Source organism: Hyperoodon ampullatus (genome assembly GCF_949752795.1).
Source record: "Hyperoodon ampullatus genome assembly, chromosome: 5".
Classification (NCBI taxonomy): domain Eukaryota; kingdom Metazoa; phylum Chordata; class Mammalia; order Artiodactyla; family Ziphiidae; genus Hyperoodon; species Hyperoodon ampullatus.
Window position 1 is genome coordinate 122,645,891 of NC_136918.1, and position 27,353 is coordinate 122,673,243.

A 27,353-nucleotide genomic window follows, 5' to 3' on the forward strand; every position below is an offset into this window, starting at 1 on the left:
AGTTTTATTGATGTTTTCTACTATTTCCTTCATTTCTTTTCCATTTATTTCCAATCTGAAATTTATTATGTCTTTCCTTCTTCTAACTTTGTGGTTTTTTGGACTTCTTTCTCTAATCGCTTTAAGTGTAAGGTGAAGTTGTTTATTTGAGGTGTTTCTTGTTTCTTGAGGTAGGATTGTATTGATAAAACCTTCGCTCTTAGAACTGTTTTTGCTACATCCCATAGGTTTTGAGCCATCCTGCTTTCCTTGTCATTTGTTTCTAGGTATGTTTTTTTTTTTTTATTTCTTCAGTTATCTCTTGGTTATTTAGTATCATATTGTTTAGCCACCATGTGTTTGTTTGTTTGTTTTTGTTTTTTGGGTTTTCTTTTTTTTTTTTTTTTTTTTTTTTGCGGTATGCAGGCCTCTCACTTTTGTGGCCTCTCCCATTGTGGAGCACAGGCTCCAGACCCACAGGCTCAGTGGTCAGGGCTCACAGGCCAGCTGCTCTGCAGCATATGGGATCTTCCCGGACTGGGGCAGGAACCCATGTCCCCTGCATCGGCAGGCGGCCTCTCAACCACTGCGCCACCAGGGAAGCCTGTGTTTGTATTTTTTACAGTTTTTTTGCATGTAATTGATATCTAATCTCAGAGTGTTGTGGTCTGAAAAGATACTTGGTATGATTTCAATTTTCTTAAGTTTACCAAGGCTTGATTTGTCACCCAAGGTATGATCTATCCTTGAGAATGTTCCATTTGTATTGAGAGGAAACAGAGACAGAGATCTCTGAGATAGAGATCTCTGTGCTTTGGGGATGGAATATTCTATAATTACCAATTAAATCCATCTGGTTTAATGTATAATTTAAAGCTTGTGTTTCCTTATTTATTTTCATTTTGGTTGTGCTGTCCATTGGTGAAAGTGGGATGTTAAAGTCCCCTAGTATTATTGTGTTACTGTCAATTTCCCGTTTTATGGCTGTTTGCATTTGCCTTATGTATTGAGGTGCTCCTATGTTGAGCAGATAAATATTTACAATTGTTATATCTTCTCCTTGGATTGATCACTTGATCATTTTGTACTGTCCTTTGTCTCTTGTAATAGTCTTCTTTTAAAGTCTATTTTGTCTGATATGAGAATTGCTACTCCAGCTTTGTTTTCATTTCCATTTGCATGGAATATATTTTTCCATCCTCTCACTTTCAGTCTGTGTGTGTCCCTAGGTCTGAACTGGGCTCTTATAGACAGCATATATACAGGTCTTGTTTTTGTATCCATTCAGCCAGTCTGTGGCTTTTGGTTGGAACATTTAATCCTTTTACATTTAAGGTAATTATCAATATGTATGTTCCTATTTTCATTTTCTTAATTGTTTTGGGTTTGTTATTGTAAGTCTTTTCCTTCTCTTGTGTTTTTCTGCTTAGAGAATTTCCTTTAGCATTTGTTGTAAAGCTGGTTTGGTGGTGCTGAATTCTCTTAGCTTTTGCTTGTCTGTAACGGTTTTAATTTCTCCATTGAATCTGAATGAGATCCTTACTGGGTAGAGTAATCTTGGCTGTAGGTTTTTCCCTTTCATCACTTTAAATATGTCCTGCCACTCCCTTCTGGCTTGCAGATTTTCTGCTGAAAGATCAGCTGTTATGGGGATTCCCTTGTATATTATTTGTTACTTTTCCCTTGCTGCTTTTAATATGTTTTCTTTGTATTTAATTTTTGATAGTTTAATTAATATGTGTCTTGGCGTGTTTCTCCTTGCATTTATCCTGTATGGGACTCTCTGCCATTACTGGACTCGATTGACTATTTCCTTTCCCATATTAGAGAAATTTTCATCTATAATCTCTTCAAATATCTTCTCAGTCCCTTTCTTTTTCTCTTCTACTTCTGGGACCCCTGTAATTCGAATATTGGTGTGTTTAATGTTGTCCCAGAGGTTTCTGAGACTGTCCTCAATTCTTTTCATTGTTTTTTCTTTATTCTGCTCTGCAGTAGTTATTTCCACTACTTTATCTTCCAGGTCACTTATTGGTTCTTCTGCCTCAGTTATTCTGCTGCTGATTCCTTATAGAGAATTTTTAATTTTGTTTTTTGTGTTGTTCATCATTGTTTGTTTGCTCTTAATTCTTCTAGGTCCTTTTTAAACATTTCTTTTATTTTCTCCTTTGTATTCCCAAGATTTTGGGTCATCTCTACTATCATTACTCAGAATTCTTTTTCAGGTAGACTACCTATTTCATCTTCATTTGTTTGGTCTGCTGGGTTTTTTCTTGCTCCTTCATCAGCTACGTATTTCTCTGTCTTCTCATTTGCTTTACTTACTGAGTTTGGGGTCACCTTTTTTCATGCTGCAGGTTCATAGTTCCCACTGTTTTTGTGTCTGCCCCCAGTGGGTAAGCCTGATACAGTGGGTTATGTAGTCTTCCTGGTGTAGGGGACTGCTGCCTCTATTCTGGTGGATGAGGCTGAATCTTGTGTTTCTGGTGGACAGGACTGCCTCAGGTGGTGTGTTTTGGGGTGTCTGTGAACTTATTATGATTTTAGGCGGCCTCTCTGCTAATGGGTGGTGTTGTGTTCGTCTTCCTACTTGTTTGGAATGGGTTGTCCAGCACTGTAGCTTGCTGGTCGTTGAGTGGAGCTGTGTCTTATCATTGAGACAGAGATCTCAAGGAGATCTCTCACCCATCGATGTTATCTGGGGCCAGGAGGTCTCTGGTGTTCTAGTGTTCTGAACTCGGCTCTCCCACCTCAGAGAGTCAGTCCTGATAACCTGCCAGAACACCAAGTCTCTGTCAGTCACATGGCTCAGAGAAAAGGGAGAAAAAATAGAAAGAAAAAATAATAAAATAAAGTTTTTAAAATAAAAATATTTTTTAAATTATTAAAATAAAAAAAATTAATGCAAAACATTTTAAAAAAAGAAGAGAGCAAGCAAACCAATAAAGAAAGCCACCAATGATAAGAAGTGCTAAAAACTAAACTAATATAACCATATAAATCAGAAACTAGTTATTTGCACACAGCAAACCCCAAGTCTACAGTTGCCCCCAAAATCCACCACCTCAATATTGGGTTGATTCATTGTCTATTCAGGTATTCCACAGATGCAGGGTACATCAAGTTGATTTTGGAGATTTAATCCGCTGCTCCTGAGGCTGCTGGGAGAAATTTCCCTTTATCTTCTTTGTTCGCACAGCTCCTGGGGTTATACTTTGGATTTGGCCCCGCCTCTGCATGTAGGTTGCCCTCTGGTGTCTCTTCTTTGGCCAGACAGGAGGGAGTTAAAGGAGTAGGTGATTAGGGGGCTCTGGCTCACTCAGGCCAGGGGGGAGACTGGTATGGAATGTGGGGCGAGCCTGTGGTGGCAGAGACAGGTGTGACGTTGCAACAGCCTGAGGCATGCCGTGTGTTCTCCCGGGGAAGTTGTCCCTGGATCACAGGACCCTGGAAGTGGTGGGCTACACAGGCTCCTGGGAGGGAAAGTGTGGATAGTGACCTGTGTTTGCACACAGACTTTTTGGTGGCTGCAGCATCATGCTTAGCATTCCATGCCCATCTCTGTGTCTGTGCTGATAGCCACAGCTCACGCCCATCTCTGGAGCTCATTTAGGTGGTTCTCTGTATACCCTCTCCTCGTGCACCCCAAAACAATTGTCTCTTGCTCTTAGGCAGTTCCAGACTTTTTCCCAGACTCTCTCCCAGCTAGCTTTTGTGCAGCAGCCCCCTTCAGCCTGTGCTCATGCAGCCAACCACAGGCCTCTCCCTAGGGTCTGACCTCCAAAGCCCAAGCCTCAGCTCCCAGCCCCCGCCCGCCCTGGTGGGTGAGCACACAAGCCTCTCAGGCTGGTGAGTGCTGGTCAGCACCGATCCTCTGTGCAGGTATCTCTCCACTTTGCCCTCTGCACCCCTGTGGTTCTGCTCTCCTCTGTGACTCCAAAGCTTCTGTGCCCTCCGCCCCTGCCAGTGAAGGGGCTTCCTAGTGTGTGGAAACTTTTCCTCCTTCACAGTGTGTGGAAACTTTTCCTCCTTCACAGTGCCCTCCCAGAGGTGCAGGTCCCATCCCTATTCTTTTGTCTCTGTTTTTTCTTTTTTCTTTTGCCCTACCGAGATAAGTGGGTAGTTTCTTGCCTTTGGAGAATTCTGAGGTCTTCTGCCAGCGTTTACTAGGTGTTCTGTATGAGTTTTTCCACCTGTAGATGTATTTTTGATGTATTTGTGGGGAGGGAGATGACCTCCATGGCTTAATCCTCCACCATCTTGAAGGTCCATCCCTAAAGTTATTTTATATTGCAAATAGTTTCTTTTGACAAATTAGAATGTGTCTGAATAAATTTTCATTGTCTCATAGATTTTCTAACATTAGGAATATATCTTTACACATTTTAGAGACCTGAAAATGTTGGCTAGCACAAAATTCTAAGTATGACTTTACTTATATGCAACACACACACACACACACACACACACACACATGATCTAGTTCATTCCATAAATAAAATTCACATAAACTTTAATTATTATTGTGAGTCCCCTTAGGTAATAACTTTTAAGAGTACAGGTAATATAAGTATCAAGAAATAAATCCTATATTGTGTTCAAAATATGTCATTTTATTGGTTTCATAGTATGTTAATAAAAAATTCATGTAGGGTTTTATTTTTATTTTTTGCATCACGTAGTGTTATATACATATATCTCAGGTCCATTAACAGATATGCAACCTGAAAAACAAGCAAATTTTTTCTTTTCTTCTTTTGACATATGACTAAATGGGAGGACTAAAAAGAGAGAACAATATGTTTGTATGTTTTTTTTAATCAGATGTGGGAATAGCTTACACAGATCTGAATTAATTACAACCCCTGAGGTAATATCAAACTAGGTAACAATAGCAAACCAATTCAGGTGGCTCATAGTCTTTGACAAGTGTAATAAAGCATACCAAAAATAAGCTCTATAGAGAAATAGTTAAGCCTAAGAAAATAGTTTCTGTTGTATCTTCAATAAAAGAATTGTACCACAGATTCTTTACTCATTGTGATTAAAATGTAATGTTTTATGTTATGTGTATGGACAATTTAAAGGAGCAATTTAATTAAATGTCTGGAATTTGAGATAAAGTATCTGTGTGGGTAAAGAAAAATGGAAGCTAAATAACAAGGAAGAAAATGCTTTCTAACAATTATTTTTAATTAACTGAGTATAAATCAAGCAAGTTTTTGGAAACCTATCTATTTGTCACAGGTACAATTAGATTGCAGATACTTTCAGACTAATCTTCAGGTGTTGACAAACAAGTTTTCAAAAGCATAATCGTCTTGAAGGCCATGATCAACCAAAGAATAATAATATCAAAGTCAGGAAGAGACACTGAGAGTCCTTGCAATGTGGGACTTTCGATGACTTATTTGAGATAATGTAAGTAAAGTTCCTATGGAATGACAAGTTCAGAATGGAGATGAGAGCCTGACTGCATACTTTGAAAGAGGTAATTGTAGTAGGTTATTCCATTCCCTCAAATAAACAAGCAGATGATAATTCTATTTCTGCATAAGTTATCTTAGCTGTCAGAGACATTACCTTTCCAAAAGTAAAGTAAGACAAACTCTGTTAGACTTTGTAGTAGTACAGAGCTATGGTGATTGGACAAATAATAACCTTTTATTTCCCTGAGTGTTTTGTAAAATGTATAGGTAGCGCTGCATGAATTATAAGGAAATTTATATTAATTTTCTAGATTTAATGACTAACCTCAGCACTGAAAATATGAGAGCTTGATTTTTAAAGTAAAAATTGAAAATAAAATTAATCCATTGTTTGGAGACTTTCAGTATGTTTAAGAAAATAGGATATTTGGTTTTATTTTCTTACATGTACATGACAGTTTATTATTTTAAAAATTTACAGGAGTGATTTTTAAGAAAATTGTTTTATTTTGCCAAGACAAAATATGGAATCAGTCTTATCAGATACAGGGTTAGGAGAAGTAAAATAATCACACCACGTGAGAGGATTATAAATAGGTATAATTCTTTTAGAAATCCTTTGACAAAATATCTCAAGATTCTATAAGATCTTCATATTTATAGACCCACCATTTCTACTTCTAGGAATCTAGCGAAAAGAAATAAGCCTCGGTATGCAAAGTTTTATACAGAATAATGGTCACTGCAGAGTTAATAATGATCATGGAAATAAATAAAAAGAATGTAATCTAGACTTTAAATATATCTGACAGTTTAAGTAATTATATGAATTCCATTAAAATGAACATCAGACAGTAGTTGAAATTGTATTTACAATAACATAGAATCATTTGCAAAATCATTTATTTTCTTTTGCTCAGTTAAAGAGCAAGACATACATGTGCACGCAATATAACACTAATCCTAATTGTGAAAATAACCTAAGCTTAGAATAGAAAATGGCAGGAAATTTATTAATTTACACTATCACCAGTGGTTTATGTGAGCAATAATTCCATCATATTCTTTCCAATACTTATCTTTATAAGACTTTAAAATTTTGCTAATGTGAAGGTTAAAAATATTATATCATTAATGTCTATATTTACATCTACCTAGCAAAGAATTTGAAAATAATTTTATTTCTTATAAGCTATTTGTATTAATTTTCTGGGGCTGCAATAATAAAATACCACAGACTAGGTGGCTTAACCATCAGAAATTTATTTGCTCATAGTTCTAGAGGCTAGAAGTCTGAGATTAAGGTGTAGGCAGGTTTGGCTTCTTCTGAGGACTCTCAGCTTGGTTGGCAGATGACTGCCTTCTCCTGTGTCCTCATGTGGTCATTCCTTTGTGTGCACATGCCCCTGGCATCTCTCTCTCTGTATGTTTCATCTCCTCCTCTTATAAGGACACCAGTCAGATTGGATTAGGGTCCACCCTAATGGCCTCACTTTAACTTCATTACCTCTTTAAGGGCCCCATCTCCAAATCCAGTCACCTTCTGAGGTACTGGAAGGGTCAGGATTTCAATATATGAATTTTAGCAAAACATAGTTCAACTTGTAATACCACCGATGTTTTCCCTTCTGAGACTCAAGAAGAAATTTTCTATATTTTCTACTTTTTGATTTGCCTTCTCAATGATTTTGCCTAAAACATTTGTTAAAAATCATTTCACCAATTTTTGATTTGCATAGAATTTCCTATGCAGAATATAAGCACATCATTGTTTCATCTCTCAGTTCTTCTCACAGAGCACTGTTCTTTCCAATAATTTTATAAGTTGCATGAGAGAGGCAGAGCAGTAAATAAAAGTGTGAGATCTGGAATTAGACTGCCTGTGTTTGGGTATAGTTTTCCCACTTACAATCTAAATAACTTTGCTCAAGTCCCTAATATTGGCTATTTCTTCATTTCTAAAAAGTGAAAGCCTTATAGACTCTGTCAGAATTAAATGAATATATGCAAAGCACTTAGTTCCTAACCCACATTAAACACTCACTTCATGTTAGTGTTGATGGTGATGATGATGATGAGTCCATTGTCAGTAAAGCAGAAGAGGGAATACTGTTTCTTTGTTAGAGATTGAATTGTATTTCTGAAGAAAAGCCCCAGCAACCAAGAAATTGTATGCTTTTTAGCATAAGAGCAATATATCTATGAACATATTTTATCTTTTTGCATTTCCACAATCACCAGACATAAAAATTGAGATATAATTTAAAAGAACACTATATTGCATACATTAAATCTTTAGACAATATATAGAACCGAAAACTATCCAATTCAATTCCCTGTTAAATGTAAAATGATAAAATGTTAGGATTATTCAGGCGTTAAAAGTTGTCGTTGACTATCACTAACACAGTTTTATTAGAGATTTTGAAATATTGTCTCTCTTGGTACTTTTGACTTCTTAGTATACCCTGAGTGTCTCCTCTACCAGCTAATGCTTCTCTTCCCTAATTCTTCCTAGAGTTGTTCTGCTGGTCCTATGAACAACATACAACCAACCACTTTTCTTTACTTTTGTTACTGTCACTGCTAACAGAAGTGTGTGTACACACAAATCTTGCTAATATATTGCGAAGAGGGAGGACCTTGTCTGACACTTTCAAACAATGATTAGCATTTAAGACTGGTTCCTTTATAAAGCCCTACTATCACTACCTGAGAATCATACAAAAAGAGACAGTGTGACCCTTTGAAATGTGAAATATTTAAAAAATAAAAGAAGAAACAACATAATATTAATGAAAAAAATGACACATATTTCTTTAAGAAAGCAGCAAATGCGGGCAACTGTATCAGAATTTGCAGTCAAAATTGACCTTAAACATTTTAGCTCTACAAATTTGGAAAAATGACCTCCCCTCTGTCAGGCCCTGTTCTAGCCTGTAAGACTAAAGGAGTGTTAAGTGCCTCTCAAGACAATACTTGGCACATAGTTTTTAAAAAATGAATTTTCTTTCTAACCTCTAATTCTTCAGGATGTCAGTGAATCTAAAATGGTTCTCTAGAACTGTGAATTTAAAATTGATTCACAGTCTATGAACAGATTTGTTTTGTTGCCATGTGATCCAGCCTAAGACTTTGCAAGCCCCTAAAATGTATCCTGAGCTCTGCTGCAGGCACTTTCCATGCCTTTGTGCTCAGGAGGTGAGCAGCAAATATACCCATCAAAACCTTACTCCTCAGCTAGTTAACTCTCTGTGGCATGGTCAACCTATACCAGTGGCACAGGGCTACAAAAATCTGTCATCTTCTACTTCACTGCAGCAGAACATCTCTTTTCACTTTTAAATGAATTTGCAAAACAGAACAAAGGTGGAAAATTAGCAAAAATATATTCCCCAACCACTTTAATCTCTGAAAATGGCTATCTGCAACAAATCTCCTAATCACAGAGAACAATTAAATTAGAACATCCCTTTCCAGTTGGGATGGAATTGGGCAACTGATGTCCCAATAGCCTGATTTTCATGATAGCTCCAGAATAAAGTTTATATTTTGGCTGAAATTATGTTTTACAGTCAGCAGAATAATGACTGTCTATTGGTGAACCAGTTTTTTGAGAGTCTGTTATTGAAGAACTTAAGAATTGAATAGTGTGAAACAATGTCAGAAATGAAAAAAAATTGTCTAAGAGGAGGTAATATCCTACATCAGATTTTTTAGGGATGGAAGGAGAATTTAGATTGAGAATAGGAACTGAACTTGGCTATCAGAAATTTATAGTAGAATGGAGAAAAGTTACAGAACTCTATAGTTTATGAGTAAATTGAAATATTAGGATGTTTCAAATGGAAATACCATATTTTATTAAACAAATCTAATGAAATATTAAGTTGATAATATTTTTATGTTTTGTCATAGAAGTAAGTATTTTGTTTTATACTTTGCTAAAATAAATATAGAAAATATTACTCAGGAGTGCTAAATATTTTCCATTCTCCTCTCCATAGAACCCTCCTGACCTACAAGAATTGCATGCAGGATTTTTGTGCCCTCTGGCCTCTAGGTGGCTTTGGCCAATGAGAGGAACTCATGATTAGAGGGTGATGCAGATTGAATTGTGTCCCCACAAAATTCATATGTTGAAAATTCACTCCCGGTGTCTCAGAATGTCACCGTGTTTGAAGATAGGGCATTTAAAAGAGGTAAATAACTAGAAATGAGGCCCTCATAATGGGACCTAAGGTAATCTGACTGGTGTCCTTATAAGAAAAGTAAATTAGAACATGCAGGGAGTGACACCAGGGATGTACATGTATGGACAAAAAGGCCATGTAAGTCAAGGAGAAGTCTCAGAAGAAACCAAACCTGCCAACACTTTGATCTCGGACTTCTAAGCCCCCAGAACTATGAGAAAATAAAATTCTGTTGTTAAGCCATCCAAGTCTGAGGTTTTTTGTCATGTGGCCCTAGCAGACTAATAGAGAGAGCAAAAGATTTTTTTCTTCATACTCCCCTTGATTCTCCCTCCATGAAGGCTGTAGTTGACAGTGGCTGAATATCAAAGGCACAGCTTCTTTTGGGCAGCCCTCTCCCATAGACATAGCTCTTTGTGGACCATTTCCCTTTAGGTTCATGAAAGGCAATACTATCTATTATCTTCTGTGGGTTTCTCTGAACTGCATCTAAGGCTTTAAATTGTCTCTACCTTAAACTCTCTCCAGTCAACTCTTTGGAACATGTGCTGTTTTTTACCATAGCCCTGAGATATATACCGGACAACTAAGATGCCTATTAATGAAAGAAATAAATTATATGTTTTCACGGCATAGTGTTATGTTAAGATATGACTTGGATTTATTATGTATTACATATTTCATTAGGTATATCATTTATGCATTATTTGTTATATTTTATATACTATAGATTGTATATTACAAGTAATGTATATTTTACATTATATCACAGTCATTGGCAAATACACTTACATTTTTGTGATGTTATGTAAGATGACCAGGGTTTTTAAAAATGTATATTTTTTTCTGTATGGCAGAGCAATGTTTTCATATACTTAAGGAGCTTTTCAGTTAAATATATAGATTTCCATATTCTGCGAGCTCTCTAACAAAATTTATTTCGTTTCAAAAAAGATATCAGATATAATGGAACAGACTACATGGAATGATAAAGTCTCCTTAATCATTTCTGATAGGTTCAGGAAAATGTACAATTTTGTGTATTATCCAGGTTTTTCTTATTGCTAAATTAAAAGGGTAGCAATTTTCTCTTGTAACTTTCTACCTCTAAATTGAAGTGGGACTTGTATTCGTTTTCTTTGATTCCATTTCAAACCCAATTTGTAGAAATATGACTCAATTGGTGTCTGAACATGAACCCACCCTTTGTCCTCCTCTTTAGGAGTCTATATCTCCATTTATTCTGTAAATCTTTCTGAGTAATTGGGGTGGGTATAGGGAAAAGAGTTTTTGTTTTTCCTAGATGTAATATGATTACTATTTATACTTGTATGGACCACCTACCATATGCTAAGTACTGTGTTAAGTTCTGAAGAAAATGTGGGGAACAGAAAAAACATACAAGTCCTTGCACTCATGGAGAAAATAGCCATCAAACAAATTATCATGAGTCATATAAAATTACATATTCAGGTGGATGTTGGAGGGAGAGGAAACAAATATGCTCTGTTCATGATACTAATGGTCAATGCTACAGGTTCAAAGAGAATTTTCTCAGATGGGAATAGTAGGCTTGGTGACATGCAGAAGTCTTGTCAGACAGTATTTGAAATTTGTCTACTCAGGTAGACATTGCCAAGTGCCGTGCTTGCATAGAGAGGTGAAAGGAGCAGACCCTGACAGGCTTTCATGTTCACGAGAAACTAAAGCACTAGGTTAGTTACTGGTACAGATACGCAAGCTAGCAACTAGAAGACTGATGACAGGAGGTGAGGAAATAGGACTTAGTTGGCTCTCTGAGTTGCAGATTAAAGGAACCCAAGTATGAGAGTAGAAACTGAATTAGGGCTAGACTGAGGCTGCTGGGACAGAGCACTGAGTGTCTGCTTTTCTACTGTATCTCATTTTAGGGCTATTGGTCACCCCTGGAATCCTGTGTCCGAAGTCAGGATAATAGAAGGGAAAATGCAATAATGACCTGCCTGAGAAGAGGAAATATGGGTGGTTTTAGTGTTTACAGATTTAAGCCTCAAATGGACTAGGAACTCAGAGAGGCCTGAACTTGGCAGATAAAGAAGCCAGTGCACACAGAGGGGGAGCGGCAAAGACTGAGGCTTGAAAAATGACACTAGGTCCTGATATGTGATAAGATGTTGTGGAACACAGAAATCATCCTCTGAAGGTCATTCTCATTCTCCAGCAATCATCATTCAGCTGGGAACCATCCCTTAATTGAAAGATCCACAAAATTCATGGCAAAGGCCTTCAGTCTCCTAGGAATGTTTTACATTTTGTAGCACTATTTTAATAAGAATGTGCTTATACTCGTTTAGTTTGGCCAATTGTGTTTAGTAGTCAAAACAAACAATCAAACAAAAAAAATTACATGATTTCTGAGCAGCACTGCCTGGTATCCTGCTGATGGTATCTTTAATAGTAGATTGCACTTGTTTTTAGATATAAATTTATGGACATAGTTTGAACATTGATATATTGTTTACTTTGATTTTACATTGCTGCAAGTTTACAAATCCTAGAAACAAATCATTTCTGGAAAATACAGGAAACCACATTTTGTGTTATGTCACTGTTGGGCATGATACTGAATAAAGAATGACAGCAATGCATTTGGGAGGTTGCTTTCAGCATATCAAATCATCATCTTATTGACTGTCCAGGAACAGTTATTTGATGTTTTCCTTAGGATGTCTTAATAATTTCTAGTGGTTCATAAACCATATAAATTAGGTTTCAAAATAATTAAACATGTACTGTGCAAAGTTTGCCTTCCTACTGTCAGGTATCACATTCTAAACTGTAACAAATAAAATCGTGTCACAAAAAATATGAATCTACCTATAAATAATATATGAAAAAAGTAATAAATAATAAATACCATCTTATAGTATCTCAAGTTAATGCCAAGTTCAGTTTATTCCATGAAACTTGTAATTTATGTTTCAGTATAAATCACTCTTTCCCAGGTATTTTATAAAAGTCAATCTGTCAAATCCTGTGTGGGTCAGAGCTCAGCCAGGCTCCATAAAATGAAAACAAAGTTAAACAACTTCACAACAGACAGAAATGGCTTTTTAAGATTCACAGGAGTGTGCCTTCCTGTCTAATCTGAGCAGCCATCATGGTGAGATCGATGCACTTTGGCTGAGAAGTGTTTCATGAGGCGGCTGTCTGTTCAGTGGTACCAGAATGGAGCTATCTGTCTTCATTGTACTCCATTAAAATGCCCCTCAGATCTATCAGGCAAATGTCTACATACCTACTTTATAAATTATTACCAGCAATAGTTAAATATTTCAGAACTTGTTTAGGACTATCACTCACCTTATAACCTTTAATTTACACACACTCAGGATTTGAAGAATTTTCAGTTCAAGGATTACTTAGAACTATTTTATATTCCTTCTTTAGATGAGTTTCCTCTGTTGATAGTAATCCATTATGTTTGCAGTTTATTGAGGTAGATCAATAAAGAGAATGTAAATTATTCACGAACATTTCCTTTGAGCATTAAGTAGACAGAACTTCATATCAATATGAACAGAATGAAATCTTATTTGTACCCTTTCAATACAAAGTAATTCTGAACTAAAAAGAATGCGTTCAAACTAACTGTGAAGAATTCACTAATGCAGCTAGAGTTTTCTTCATTGTAAGATTTATAACTACAAATCAATTTCTTTAATAGAAATGACCTACCCCGCCTACAAATTTCCTTTTGAATGGGCTTTTGAAGCTTGTATCTTTCAAGGCATTTGTACATTTTACCAAAATTTTAAAACTCATTTACATAATAGTATTCATATTTTGTTATCATCCTTTTAATTTCTGTAGGATCTATAATTATATCACCTCTCTCATTCCTAATGTTATTATTAATTTGTATCTTCTGTTTTTCTTGATCAGTCTGGGTAAATGTTTATCAATTTTATTAGCCTTCTGAAAGAACCAGCTTTAATTTTATTGATTTTTATGTATCATTTTTGTCTTTTAATTTAATTAATTTTGTTTTGATATTTCCTATCTTCTTATTTAGGGTGAAATTTGATCTTTATTTTCTAGCTTCTTAGAGGGTAAGCTGAGATAATTGATTTGTACCTTTTTATTCTTTTCTAATATTGATATTCATTGTTATAAATTTTCCTCAAAACACTGCTTTAACTGCATCCCACTAATTGATATGTAGATAGATAGATAAATTATATATATTGAGACTTGTTTTATTTAACATAATGTCTGTTGGTATATGTTCTGTATGCATTCATTTAAAAAGAATGTATATTTTGATGTAGTTGTTTTAGTTGATAATAGTTTGCATTTCTACCATCTTGCTATTTGTTTTCTATTTGTGTCATCTGTTTCTTGTTCTTTCTTTCATATTTTTCTGAGGAATAAAAATGTCACTGCAGAATTCTTTACCCAGAAAAAATATCTTTCAAAAATGAAAGTGGTATAAAAACTTTATAAAGACTTAACATCAGTAAGTCTTAAGTCAAATATTTAAATATTTATAAAGACTTTATCACACATATAATGGTTAAAGTAATTCATCACCTGAATATCAACATCAGAAGAAATGTTAAGGAAAATATTCAGGCAGGAAGATGAGACTAAATGAACTACCAAAATTGGTGAGCATATTAGTATATATAAAATATATTTTCTTATTTTTATCTATTTAAAAGGTCACTGAATGTTTAAAGCAAAAATAATGACAATATATTGTTGAGAACCTCCCTGCCAAAATTGTCTTGTACAGAGAACAAAATATCATAACTTTATTAGTCAAATAAGACTTTTCCTATTTCACATCTATCTCCACTTCCAAAACACTCTGGATCACTTTCCTTATTCATAAATGTTAAAAAATCTGTGAAAACTACCTGCAATTTGAGAGACAAGAAACAAAATGCATATAAACAGTGATTGATGGGAAATTTTAAGTTGTTTTTGATACATCCTATCAAGTATAACCAGTACAACACAATTATTTTTTAGGCATTGGATTGTTTTATAAAGCTATATGACAGAGTATTAAAATAATCATTAGTGAGATGAGGCATGAAGCATTAGTTTTCTATTTTACTTTATATGTTTGTGTATTGTTTGCTTATTTTTTAAAAGTTGTCACTGTTAGGGCTTCCCTGGTGGCACAGTGGTTGAGAGTCCGCCTGCCGATGCAGGGGATATGGGTTCGTGCCCCGGTCTGGGAAGATCCCACATGCCACGGAGCAGCTAGGCCCGTGAGCAATGGCCACTGAGCCTGCACGTCCAGAGCCTGTGCTCCACAATGGGAGAGACCACAACAGTGAGAGGCCCGCATACCGCCAAAAAAAAAAAAAAAAAAAGTTGTCACTGTTATAATAATAATGAGGTATTTCCAACTTGAGAAAAAAATTCTAAAGTTTTTAACTTATTCTGCTATTTTTTGATGAAGATATAAAACCTATTGTGTGAATGGGTCTCTCATTCATCTGTTGATTGACTAAAGCAGTGGTTCTCAAACTTCAGTGTACATGAGAATCTGGAGAGTTTCTTAAAGAAAACATTGTCATATCCCATGATTCGGGTACGTCTTGGATGGAACCTGAACACTTGCAATTCTAAAAAGCCATCCAATAATGCTTATGCTGATCTGGGAATCATACTTTAGAACCAGAAGGTTAGAGTACGCATTGAGTATTTTCTTTGTCAAGAAGAGTTCAAAGGTGGTGATGAGTTGGGTACATTTAAGCATATCTCAATTTTGTTATCATACAAGTACCATAACTTGGCTGAACATACCAATTTTGAAACATATCTCCTGTCAGTATTATTTTCACATAATTTATTTAGGAGATGTCTATTGTTTTAGCTTCTCTGCATATTTTCACTCTTCCTCTGCTATAAGCCCCCCAGTTTTCTGTGAGTAAGCATTCCTTGCTGATTCTCACTCTAGGTGCTATGGATGAGTTAGTCCCAACCTCAGACTCCAGGAAAAAAGTCTGTCCCAGGCCAACCAAGCTAGGAGAGTGCCATCAAACCAAGTGTGTTTGGTTCATGGTTTTAAAAATGATCCAATCCAGCTACATCAAAGTAGTGAAAAATAAGTCCAGGACTTCCCAAGGTTTCTTCTAAAGATACTGAAAATGCAAGATGTGATCCAAATGGCGTTCTCATCCATCTTTTACCATTTAGTGAGAGATCACTGAGAATGGAACCACCACAAAAGAAAGCAGAATAGGAAAAAGAGAGAAAGTCTTGTGTATGCTTGCGTGCACAACTCAGATCCTCAGATACAGCAGCATTAAAACGCTTTACTTTTCCCCAGGAATTTTTAATTACATGATGAAAAAAGTCTCTCTCTCTCTTCTTTTACACTTAAATAGTGAAATAAGGCTTTCTCTCATTTTCAATGATAAGAATCTTAACTAATACAGATGGATTCTACTTTCTATTGCTTGAATCAGTAATGATTCTACTTTGTATTGCTTGAAACAGTCATGTTTCTTTGTTAAATCCTTTAAATCATTTTGGAAAGAATATTTTTAAGAATACTCTGTTAAGACCATGTCTGCATGAGAAATATTTTCATACTGAATTATTTTACAGCTTAGATGAATTTCCTTCTTAAGTATTTTTATTATTCTTTAGATTTCATTTTTCAGAATTTTTCTTAAGGAATTACTATTGCAATTATATATAATGTATTTTTCTTATTTCTTATGCACATTTTCTCTCTCTCATTATTGTAAATATTATCACTTTACTTTCTTTGAGCACATTCTCATGTTTATCTCTTTAGCTACTATAGTTTTCATATTAACATTTTGGATTCTAAATCTGATTTAATTCTCATATTTCATTTAGTCTTATTTTATTTTTTTAAAAAAGAAGATATTATTTCCTAAAATTTTCTGATTCCTAAGGAAAGACTTTTTTGACATGAATATTCATACATCATATCCTTTATATGCTGTAGATTATTTTTTCTCCAGTGTAAATTCTTAAAAAAATATAAATTGTATTTCACCTCAAGAAAATTCAGGGAGCCAAAATGTCCACATTCTGAGGAATTTACCTTCTATTGATAATCACCAAGTTACTTTTATGGTATACCTTTCAAATTTGGGATGGAGCTGGTGGATGGACATTCATAATTTTAATAGTTCATCATACACCATACATATACTGTATTTTGGTAAATATTAATATAAATCACAAGTAAATGACCACTGTGTAACTCACTTAATTCACTTCACATATACCTGGAATACAGATAGGAAATAATTATATTTGTTGCATGTAAGTGGATTGCAAATAAAATTAGACACCACCTAATGTATTTCCTTGTGTAAATTAAAACTATTTTATTTTAATTCTCCTCTTCCATTCCTAGAATAAACAAATGGTGAGATGATAGAGAAATCTGTAATATATTATCTATCCCTTATATTTTTACCACTTCATGTTGAAAGGATATGAATGAATCTTATAATTTTATATGTATCATAAATGACTATACTTTAAAATGCTGATGTTGATATGTCACCTTGTTCTTGGACGCTCTCTGATAATTTTACTCAGAAAAATTTATTTCAATTAGAGAATGAACCATTTGCATGTTTACAATACCACTTAAATGGAGTTTTTTTATACACTTTATTGATTAAGACATCTTACTATTATATATTTTGCATAGAAATATGTTTTATGACATTGTTTTGAGGGGTTTGGTTTAATATTTTACTATGAATATATTTACATATAGCAATTTTATTACTTAATTCCATTAGGAGGGACTAAATAACAATAATTTCCTTTCCCAGATAACATAATTTAAAAATACTTTCTATTTTAAAGTAATTTATAATTCATTGTAACTATGAATAATGAAAGCAAAACTGTATGCAAGTTCCTGAATTTCACTGTCTTATGAAAGCACAATGGAAATATGTATGATATGATTAGTGAATTTGGCACTAAAGATACTAGTCTTTTCTAACACATCTCTTTCCATCTAGAAAGAATGAAAATGGTTCAACATGACACATCAATACAAGCATTTCAATAACAAAATAATTTAAATACTGAATTAAATATACAATTCTGACATATTACTTTTATGTTATATTAAATAAAATATAAATGAAGTAGAAGGTTTTATAGATGATTCTCCCAGCAGTGTAGTTGTATATTTTGTAATATTTATCTTACATATAAACCTCTAATGAACATATGAAAGTGGTTATAGCACTAATATTTTTATTCAGGGTCCACTATCAAAAGAGATGTATAAAGAGAAATTTGGTCTTTTCTCATCAAAAATGTGAATGCTCAATATATATATATATATATATTTTTTTTTTTAAATAGCATAATAAATTTTAAAGTTAGACATACATAACATTTTCTGGAAAAAAGAAACTGGGAATATTTTATTGGCTGAGCACTTAATTAGTACTAGTAGTAATATTTATTTTTGGTTGAGTAATTGATTATTAGAGAAGAAAGAATTTCTAAATGACTTATGCTCAATAGAGTATTCCCTCCCATCCATATATATTAGAATAAATTGCTTTAAATAATTAGTCTCAGGAGATGAATTATACTTGTTTTAATTCAAAACTTCAGTCTTAAGAATAGAAAATCAAAGGAATCTTGGACAAGCCACTTAGATAGCCTCACCCACCAGAGGGCAGACAGCAGAAGCAAGGACTACAATCCTGCAGCCTGTGGAACAAAAACCACATTCACAAAAAGATACACAAGATAGAATGGCAGAGGGCTATGTACCAGATGAAGGAGCAAGATAAAGCCTCAGAAAAAACAACTAAATGAAGTGGAGATAGGCAACCTTCAAGGAAAAGAATTCAGAATAATGATAGTGAAGTTGATTCAGGACCTCAGAAAAAGAATGGAGGCACAGATTGAGATGCAAGAAATGTTTAACAAAGACTTAGAAGAATTAAAGAACAAACAAACAGAGATGAACAATGCAATAAATGAAATGAAAACTGCACTAGAAGGAATCAATAGCAGAATAACTGAGGCAGAAGAATGGATAAGTGACCTGAAAGACAGAATAGTGGAATTCACTGCTGCGGAACAGACTAAAGAAAAAAGAATGAAAAGAAATGAAGACAGCCTAAGAGACCTCTGGGACAAAATTAAATGCAACAACATTCGCATTATAAGGGTCCCAGAAAGAGAAGAGAGAGAGAAAGGACCAGATAAAATATTTGAAGAGATTATAATCGAAAACTTCCCTAACATGGGAAACAAAATAGCCACCCAAGTCCAGGAAACGCATAGAGTCCCATACAGGATAAACCCAAGGAGAAACACGCCGAGACACATAGTAATCAAACTGGCAAAAATTAAAGACAAAGAAAAATTAGAAACATAGTAATCAAACTGGCAAAAGTTAAAGACAAAGAAAAATTATTGAAAGCAGCAAGGGAAAAATGACAAATAACATACAAGGGAACTCCCATAAGGTTAACAGCTAATTTCTCAAGAGAAACTCTACAAGCCAGAAGGGAGTGGTATGATATACTTGAAGTGATGAAAGGGAAGAACCTACAATCAAGATTGCTCTACCAAGCAAGGATCTCATTCAGATTCGATGGAGAAATCAAAAGCTTTACGGAGAAGCAAAAACTAAGAGAATTCAGCACCACCAAACCAGCTCTACAGCAAATGCTAAAGGAATTTCTCTAACTGGGAAACACAAGAGAAGAAAAGTACCTACAAAAACAAACCCAAAATAATTAAGAAAATGGTCATAGGAACATACCTATCGATGATTACCTTAAACATGAATGGATTAAATGCTCCAACCAAAAGACACAGGCTTGATGAATGGATACAAAAACAAGACCCATATATATGCTGTCTAAAAGAGACCTACTTCAGACCTAGGGACACATACAGACTGAAAGTGAGGGGATGGAAAAAGATATTCCATGCAAGTGGAAATCTAAAGAAAGCTGGAATATCAATATTCATATCAGATAAAATAGACTTTAAAATAAAGAATGTTACAAGAGAAAAAGAAGGACACTACATAATGATCAAGGGATCAATACAAGAAATAAGGTAACAGAAGCTTTAAATGAAACAATAGACCAGATAGATTTAATTGATATTTATAGGACATTCCACCCAAAAACATCAGATTACACTCTCTTCTCAATTGTGCATGGAACATTCTCCAGGATAGATCACATCTTGGGTCACAAAGCAAGCCTCAGTAAATTTAAGAAAATTGAAATTATATCAAGCATCTTTTCTGACCACCACACTATGAGATTAGAAATGAATTACAGGGAAAAAAACGTAAAAACCACAAACACATGGAGGCTACACAATACGTTACTAAATAACCAAGACATTACTGAAGAAATCAAAGAGGAAGTCAAAAAATACATAGAGTATGAAAACACGATGATCCAAAGCCTATGGCATGCAGCAAAAGCAGTTCTAAGAGGGAAGTTTATAGCTATACAAGCCTCCCTCAAGAAACAAGAAAAATCTCAAATACAATCTAAACTTACACCTAAAGGAACAAGAGAAAGAATAACAAACAAAACCCATAGTGAGCAGAAGGAAAGAAATCATAAAGATCAGAGCAGAAATAAATGAAATAGAAACAAAGAAAATAACAGCAAATATCAATAAAACTAAAAGCTGGTTCTTTGAGAAGATAAACAAAATTGATAACCCATTAACCAGACTCATCAAGAAAAAGAGGGAGAGGACTCTAATCAATAAAATTAGAAATGAAAAAGGAGAAGTTACAACAGACAATGCAGGAATAAAAAGCATCCTAAGAGACTACAACAAGCAACTGTATGCCAATAAAATGGACAACCTGGACGAAATGGACAAATTCTTAGAAAGGAATAACCTTCCAAGAATGAACCTGGAAGAAATAGAAAATATGAACAGACCAATCACAAGTAATGAAATTGAAACTGTGATTAAAAATCTTCCAACAGGGCTTCCCTGGTAGCGCAGTGGTTGAGAGTCCCATTGCCAATGCAGGGGACATGGGTTCGGAAAGATCCCACATGCTGCGGAGCAGCTGGGCCCATGAGCCATGGCTGCTGAGCCTGCACATCCAGAGCCTGTGCTCTGCAACGGGAGAGGCCACAACAATGAGACTACTGTGTACCGCAAAAACAAACAAACAAAAATCTTCCAACAAACAAAAGTCCAGGACCAGATAGCTTCACAGATGAATTCTATCAAACATTTAGAGAAGAGCTAACACCCATTCTTCTCAAACTCTTCAAAAAAATTGCAGAGGAAGGAACACTCCCAAACTCATTCTATGCGGCCACCATCACTCTGATACCAAAACCAGACAAAGATACTATAAAAAAGAACATTACAGACCAATATCACTGATGAATATAGATGCAAATATCCTCAACAAAATACTAGCAAACAGAAACCAACAACACATTAAAAGGATCATACACCATGATCAAGTGGGATTTATCCCAGGGATGCAAGGATGCTTCAGTATACATAAATCAATCAATGTGATGCACCATATTAACAAATTTAAGAATAAAAACCATATGATCATCTCAATAGATGCAGTAAAAGCTTTTGACAAAATTCAACACCATTTAGGATAAAAACTCTCCAGAAAGTGGTCATAGAGGGAACATACCTCAACATAATAAAGGTCATATATGACAAACCCACAGCAAACATCTTTCTCAATGCTGAAAAACTGAATGCATTTCCTCTAAGATCAGGAACAAGACAAGGATGTCGACTCTCACTACTATTATTCAACATAGTTTTGGAAGTCCTAGCCACGACAGTCAGAGAAGGAAAAGAATTGAAAGAATCCAAATCTGAAAAGAAGAAGTAAAACTGTCACTGTTTGCAGATAACATGATACTATACATAGAGAATCCTAAAGATGCCACCAGAAAACTACTAGATCTAATCAATGAATCTGGTAAAGTTGCAGGATACAAAATGCACAGAAATCTCTTGCATTCCTATACACTATGATGAAAAATCTGAAAGAGAAATTAAGGAAACACTTCCATTTACTATTTCAACAAAAAGAATAAAATACCTAGGAATAAACCTAACAAGGGAGACAAAATACCTGTATGCAGAAAAGTATAAGAAACTGATGAAAGAAATTAAAGATGATACCAACAGATGGAGATATATACCATGTTCTTGGATTGGAAGAATCAATATTGTGAATATGACTATACTACCCAAAGCAAACTACAGATTCAATGAAATCCCTATCAAATTACCAAAGGCATATTTTACAGAACTGGAACAAAAAATCTTAAAATTTGTAGGGAGACACAAAAAACCCCGAATAACCAAATCAGTCTTGAGGGAAAAAAAAACAGAGCTGGAGGAATTAGATTCCCTGACTTCAGACTATACTACAAAGCTACAGTAATCAAGACAATATGGTACTGGCACAAAAACAGAAACATAGATCATTGGAACAAGATAGAAAGCCCAGAGATAAACCCACACACATATGGTCAACTAATCTATGACAAAGGGAGGTAAGGATATACAATGAAGAAAAGACAGTCTATTCAATAAGTGTTGCTGGGAAAACTGGAGAGCTACATGTGAAAGAATGAAATTAGAATACTCCCTAACACCATACACAAAAATAAACTCAAAACGGATTAGAGACCTAAATGTAAGACTGGACACTATAAAACTCTAAGAGGAAAACATAGGGAGAAAACTCTTTGACATAAATCACAGTAATATCTTTGTTGATCCATCTCCTAGAGTAATGGAAACAAAACCAAAAATAAAGAAATGGGACCTAATGAAACTTAAAAGCTTTTGCACAGCATAGGAAACCATAAATAAGATGAAAAGACAACCCTCAGAATGGGAGAAAATATTTGCAAATGAATCAATGGACAAAGGATTAATCTCTAAATATATAAACAGCTCATGCAGCTCAATATTAAAAAAAAACAAACTACCCAATAAAAAAATGGGCAGAAGACCTAAATAGACATTTCTCCAAAGAAGACATACAGATGACCAAGAAACACATGAAAAGCTGCTCAACATCACTAATTATTAGAGAAATACAAATCAAAACTACAATGAGGTATGACCTCACACCAGTTAGAATGGGCATCATCAGAAAATCTACAAACAACAAATGCTGGAGAGTGGTGGAGGAAAGGGAACACTCTTGCACTGTTGGTGGGAATGTAAATTGATACAGGCACTATGGAGAACAGTATGGAGATTCCTTAAAGAACTCAAAATAGAATTACCATATGACCCAGAAATCCCACTACTGGGCATATATCCAGAGAAAACCATAATTCAAAAAGACACATGCACCCCAATGTTCACTGCAGCACTAGTTACAATAGCCAGGTCATGGAAGCAACCTAAATGCTCATCGACAGATGAATGGATAAAGAAGATGTGGTACATATATACAATGGAATATTACTCGGCCATAAAAAGGAATTAAATTGGGTCATTTTTTGAGACGTGGTTGGATCTAGAGACTGTCATACAGAGTGAAGTAAGTCAGAAAAAGAAAAACAAATATCGTATATTAATGCATATATGTGGAACCTAGAAAAATGTTACAGATGAACCAGTTTGCAGGGCAGAAATTGAGACACAGATGTAGAGAACAAACGTATGGACACCAAGGGGGGAAAGCGGTGGGGGGATGTGGGGTGCTATGTGATGAATTGGGCGATTGGGATTGACATGTATTCACTGATGTGTATTAAATTGATGATTAATAAGGAAAAAAAAAGAAGTGCTCATAACTTAATAAGAACAATATTTCTTCCTTTCTGAATTCTTATACCTCGTATTATTTTTCTTGTTTATTGTACTTGCTAAGATCTCCAGTACAGTGTTAACTGGAAGTAGGAATAATGGGGAGCTATGAATTATTCTTAGTATAAAAGTGAAAGCTTTTAATGTTTTACCAAACTAGTTTTTTGTATATAGGGAATAATAAATTAAATAATAATTTTATCCTTTAAAAAAAAGAAATAAAAAAGAATAGAAAATCATTCTTGAAAGTAATTAAAATATTTTATAGGTAGAAATATGCTATATTTATTTACTCATTTATTTTGCAAATGTTTACAACATTCCCATTACATTCCTGCATTATTACTACCATGTGGTACCTTACACATAGTATCTTCTTAATAAAAATGTTTCAACTTTTATTGGGAAAACTGAAGATAAGCATACATTTATGCCTCTAGCAATCTGAAACAGTGAGGCATTATTATAATTAGCTTCAACTATTTCTCATTTGCTCTTTGTCATTTTACCTGAAATATTACCACCAGGTGAACATTTTTCCTAGCTGAGCTCTCTCAGTGTATTTTAATTCTCTCTCTCTTTTTTTTAAAGTATTTATTTATTTGGTTGTGTTGGATCTTAGTTTCAGCATGCAGGGTCTTTTTTTAGTTGTGGCATGTGGGATCTAGTTCCCTGACCAGTGATCAAACTCAGGCCCGCTGCACTGGGAGCGTGGAGTCCTAGCCACTGGATCATCAGGGAAGTCTCTATTTTAATTCTCTTAATAGGGTTTTTCAAAAAGCACAGTTGCATAATTTCAATGAAGTTCAGTTAAGAGAAAACGTTTTCTATACATTTTGCATTACATATTGTTCGAGACATTTTATAGTTTTAACTTTTACATTTAGGCCTATGATCACTTTCCAGATGATGTGAGGAATTTGTCATTGCTTTGTATAAAGAAAAAATTTTAATTTAATTTATAGAAAAAGAGGCACTGCTGTATTTCAGTTGATGCTTCACTCATCTTGGATTAGATCATATTTAAAATAGCTGTTTTCAATCTTTTTATTTAAAATATTTAAGTTATTTAGGAACTTTATAAAATAGTTTCTAGCAAAATTCTAATGAAGCCCAAATGTGGAAGATTCATAATGGAAATCAATTAAATATATTTCTTAAAATATTTAATGACTATTGTATGATGTTGTACTTTAACAGAAGTCAAGAAAAAATGGCAATAGCTAATGAAAAAATTAAATTGATAAATAATTAAGAATTCCAGTTATACAAATTTGCTTTCTGTGTAAACCTGTTATTTGATTTGAAACTGTTTTATTTCAAAAACATCAGACTGTTTCTGATCTTTATTTATCTACACACTATAACAATATAGGAATCAAAAGACAATAGAAAAATGCTGAAAATGAAAAAGCTGTCCTTACTGAAACAATTGATGCATATGTTATCTTGCCAAACGTCCTTGGATTCTCATCTAACTAACCCATCATATAACACGAGGATGTCATTGAGAAATAAACCTTGTTGGGAAAAAATAAATTAATAACAACAAAGTATTTAGTTTAATTTAAAATTCTTCTTTATGAAAGGTATTATTTCATTTTAAATCCTATAGGCTGACTTTTTTTTTTTTTTTTTTTTTTTTTTGCGGTACACGGGCCTCTCACTGTTGTGGCCTCTCCCGCTACAGAGCACAGGCTCTGGATGCGCAGGCCCAGTGGCCAAGGCTCACAGGCCCAGCCGCCCCGTGGCACGTGGGATCCTCCCGGACCGGGGCACGAACCCGTGTCCCCTGCATCGGCAGGCGGACTCTCAACCACTGTGCCACCAGGGAAGCCCTAGGCTGACATTTTAATAAAACATTATCTACAAAAATTCAAATCTAAAATATTATGAATTTCCCTAATTTTATTTTAGGCATAATAATTAAGTATATTCAGTCCATTTATCTCATTGGATAAATATTTTAATCTTAAAAGGAGAATTACGTTAAAGTGAGGGTAATGTGACAACTGATTAAATTCAATAACTGATTCGTACTTCTCTTAAGCTTGATTTTTAAAAATAATATAAAGCTACACATCTATTTCAGATATATATGTAATAATCATCATTGAGGTTTGAAGGTAATTTAGTCAAAACCCCCACTTTTTATTAATAGGTTGATATATAAATATAGAAATTATGCAGATGAAGATCAAATGTCAGAATTACTGTAGTCATAATTCATTATAGCACCCATGTTTATATCTTTAGCCTAAATGGCTCTCTAGTAATTCTTTCCAGATTACCAGGACTTGTTCACTCATTCAGTCAGTACCTGTAGACAAGTGTAGGCCTCCAGCAAAAGGGCAGAAAACAGATGAGATTAAACCTTCTCTATAGAAAACCAGGTATAAAAGTGTGGGGATGAGACACGGATACCCACTTTTTACCAATCAAATTATTCACCCCTCTTACCTTGGATAACAATGAGTAAAGTTACAGGCAAGAGATCAGGAGAATGTTTAATTAAGTACTGTGGTATAAATAGATGGCCCCTTCAATCAGTATTAGTCCAGTAAAACAAGAGGTCAGGGAAACAGAGAGTTCATAAATCCTACCCTCACTCTCACTGTGGATAAGAACTTTGAAAAATCAGTCATGGAATCTAAGAAAAATTAAAAAAAATAAAAAGGTCATGAAGAACCTAGGGGTAAGATGGGAATAAAGACACAGACCTACTAGAGCATGGAGTTGAGGATATGGGGAGGGGGAAGTTTAAGCTCTGACAAAGTGAGAGAGTGGCATGGACATATATACACTACAAAACGTAAAATAGATAGCTAGTGGGAAGCAGCTGCATAGAACAGGGATATCAGCTAGATGGTTTGTGACCACCTAGAGGGGTGGGATAGGGAGGGTGGGAGGGAGGGAGACGCAAGAGGGAAGAGATATGGGAACATATGTATATGTATAACTGATTCACTTTGTTATAAAGCAGAAACTAACACACAATTGTAAAGCAATTATACTCCAATAAAGATATTTTTTTAAAAAAGTCAGTCAGTAGGTTAAGCTTAAGGGTTTGGGATAATTTCTGCTCTAAGGTCTCTTCCATTTCCAGAATTCAATGTGGTAAGAAATATGAGGAAAATTATAGTTTAGTCAATTTATTAGTTATTTTAACAAAGGAAAGAAACCAATAAATATTTTTTGAAAAAAAAAAAAAAAAGAATGTTGACATGATCCAGTTATCAGGTTGTGTGAATTACATCCTTAATGTTAGAAACGGGTTTTTTATAATAGTGCTGACTTGTAACTCTGAATGTTAGAAATTTAATTATTTTTCCTATTTTATCTCTCCCTTTTAACTTCTGTTTAGAAACTGGTTAATATCAGAGAAAATGCTCTTCTCTTAATGATCACACAATATTTCTTCTCTTCTGCTAAAGGGTGAAAAACATTCCTGCTTTTTCTGTCCTTTTAGCATAGGTAGACAATCTGGGCAAAGTTCAGGTGAAAGCAATCAACAAAAACAAGTTAGCATGCAAATTTTATAAAGGTTAGATTCTGGTTCTTGATATTCAATTATGTATTAAATTTTGAAATACACATTACAGTGTTCTGTCTTTAAGTCCATTTAGCTGTATGTATTTCTTCCCTGCTTATTACTTAAGAAATGGCTTATGTAAATATACTTTCAAGTACATATCTAACAAGCTATGAATGAGTGTTAACATGTCCTTTAGCTCTCAACGCACCAGTTATGTCATTTTTGAAATGAGTGCTTGGGGACACATTTCCTCTAAGCTTTCTTGGAGTTCAGTGACTCTAGAAGGTAGCTCTTTGGATGCATTATATATCTGAAATCATGCAAATCCCTTTGCTAATAAGCAGATATTAATAATCATTCTGAAGTGCCTTTTCAAATGGT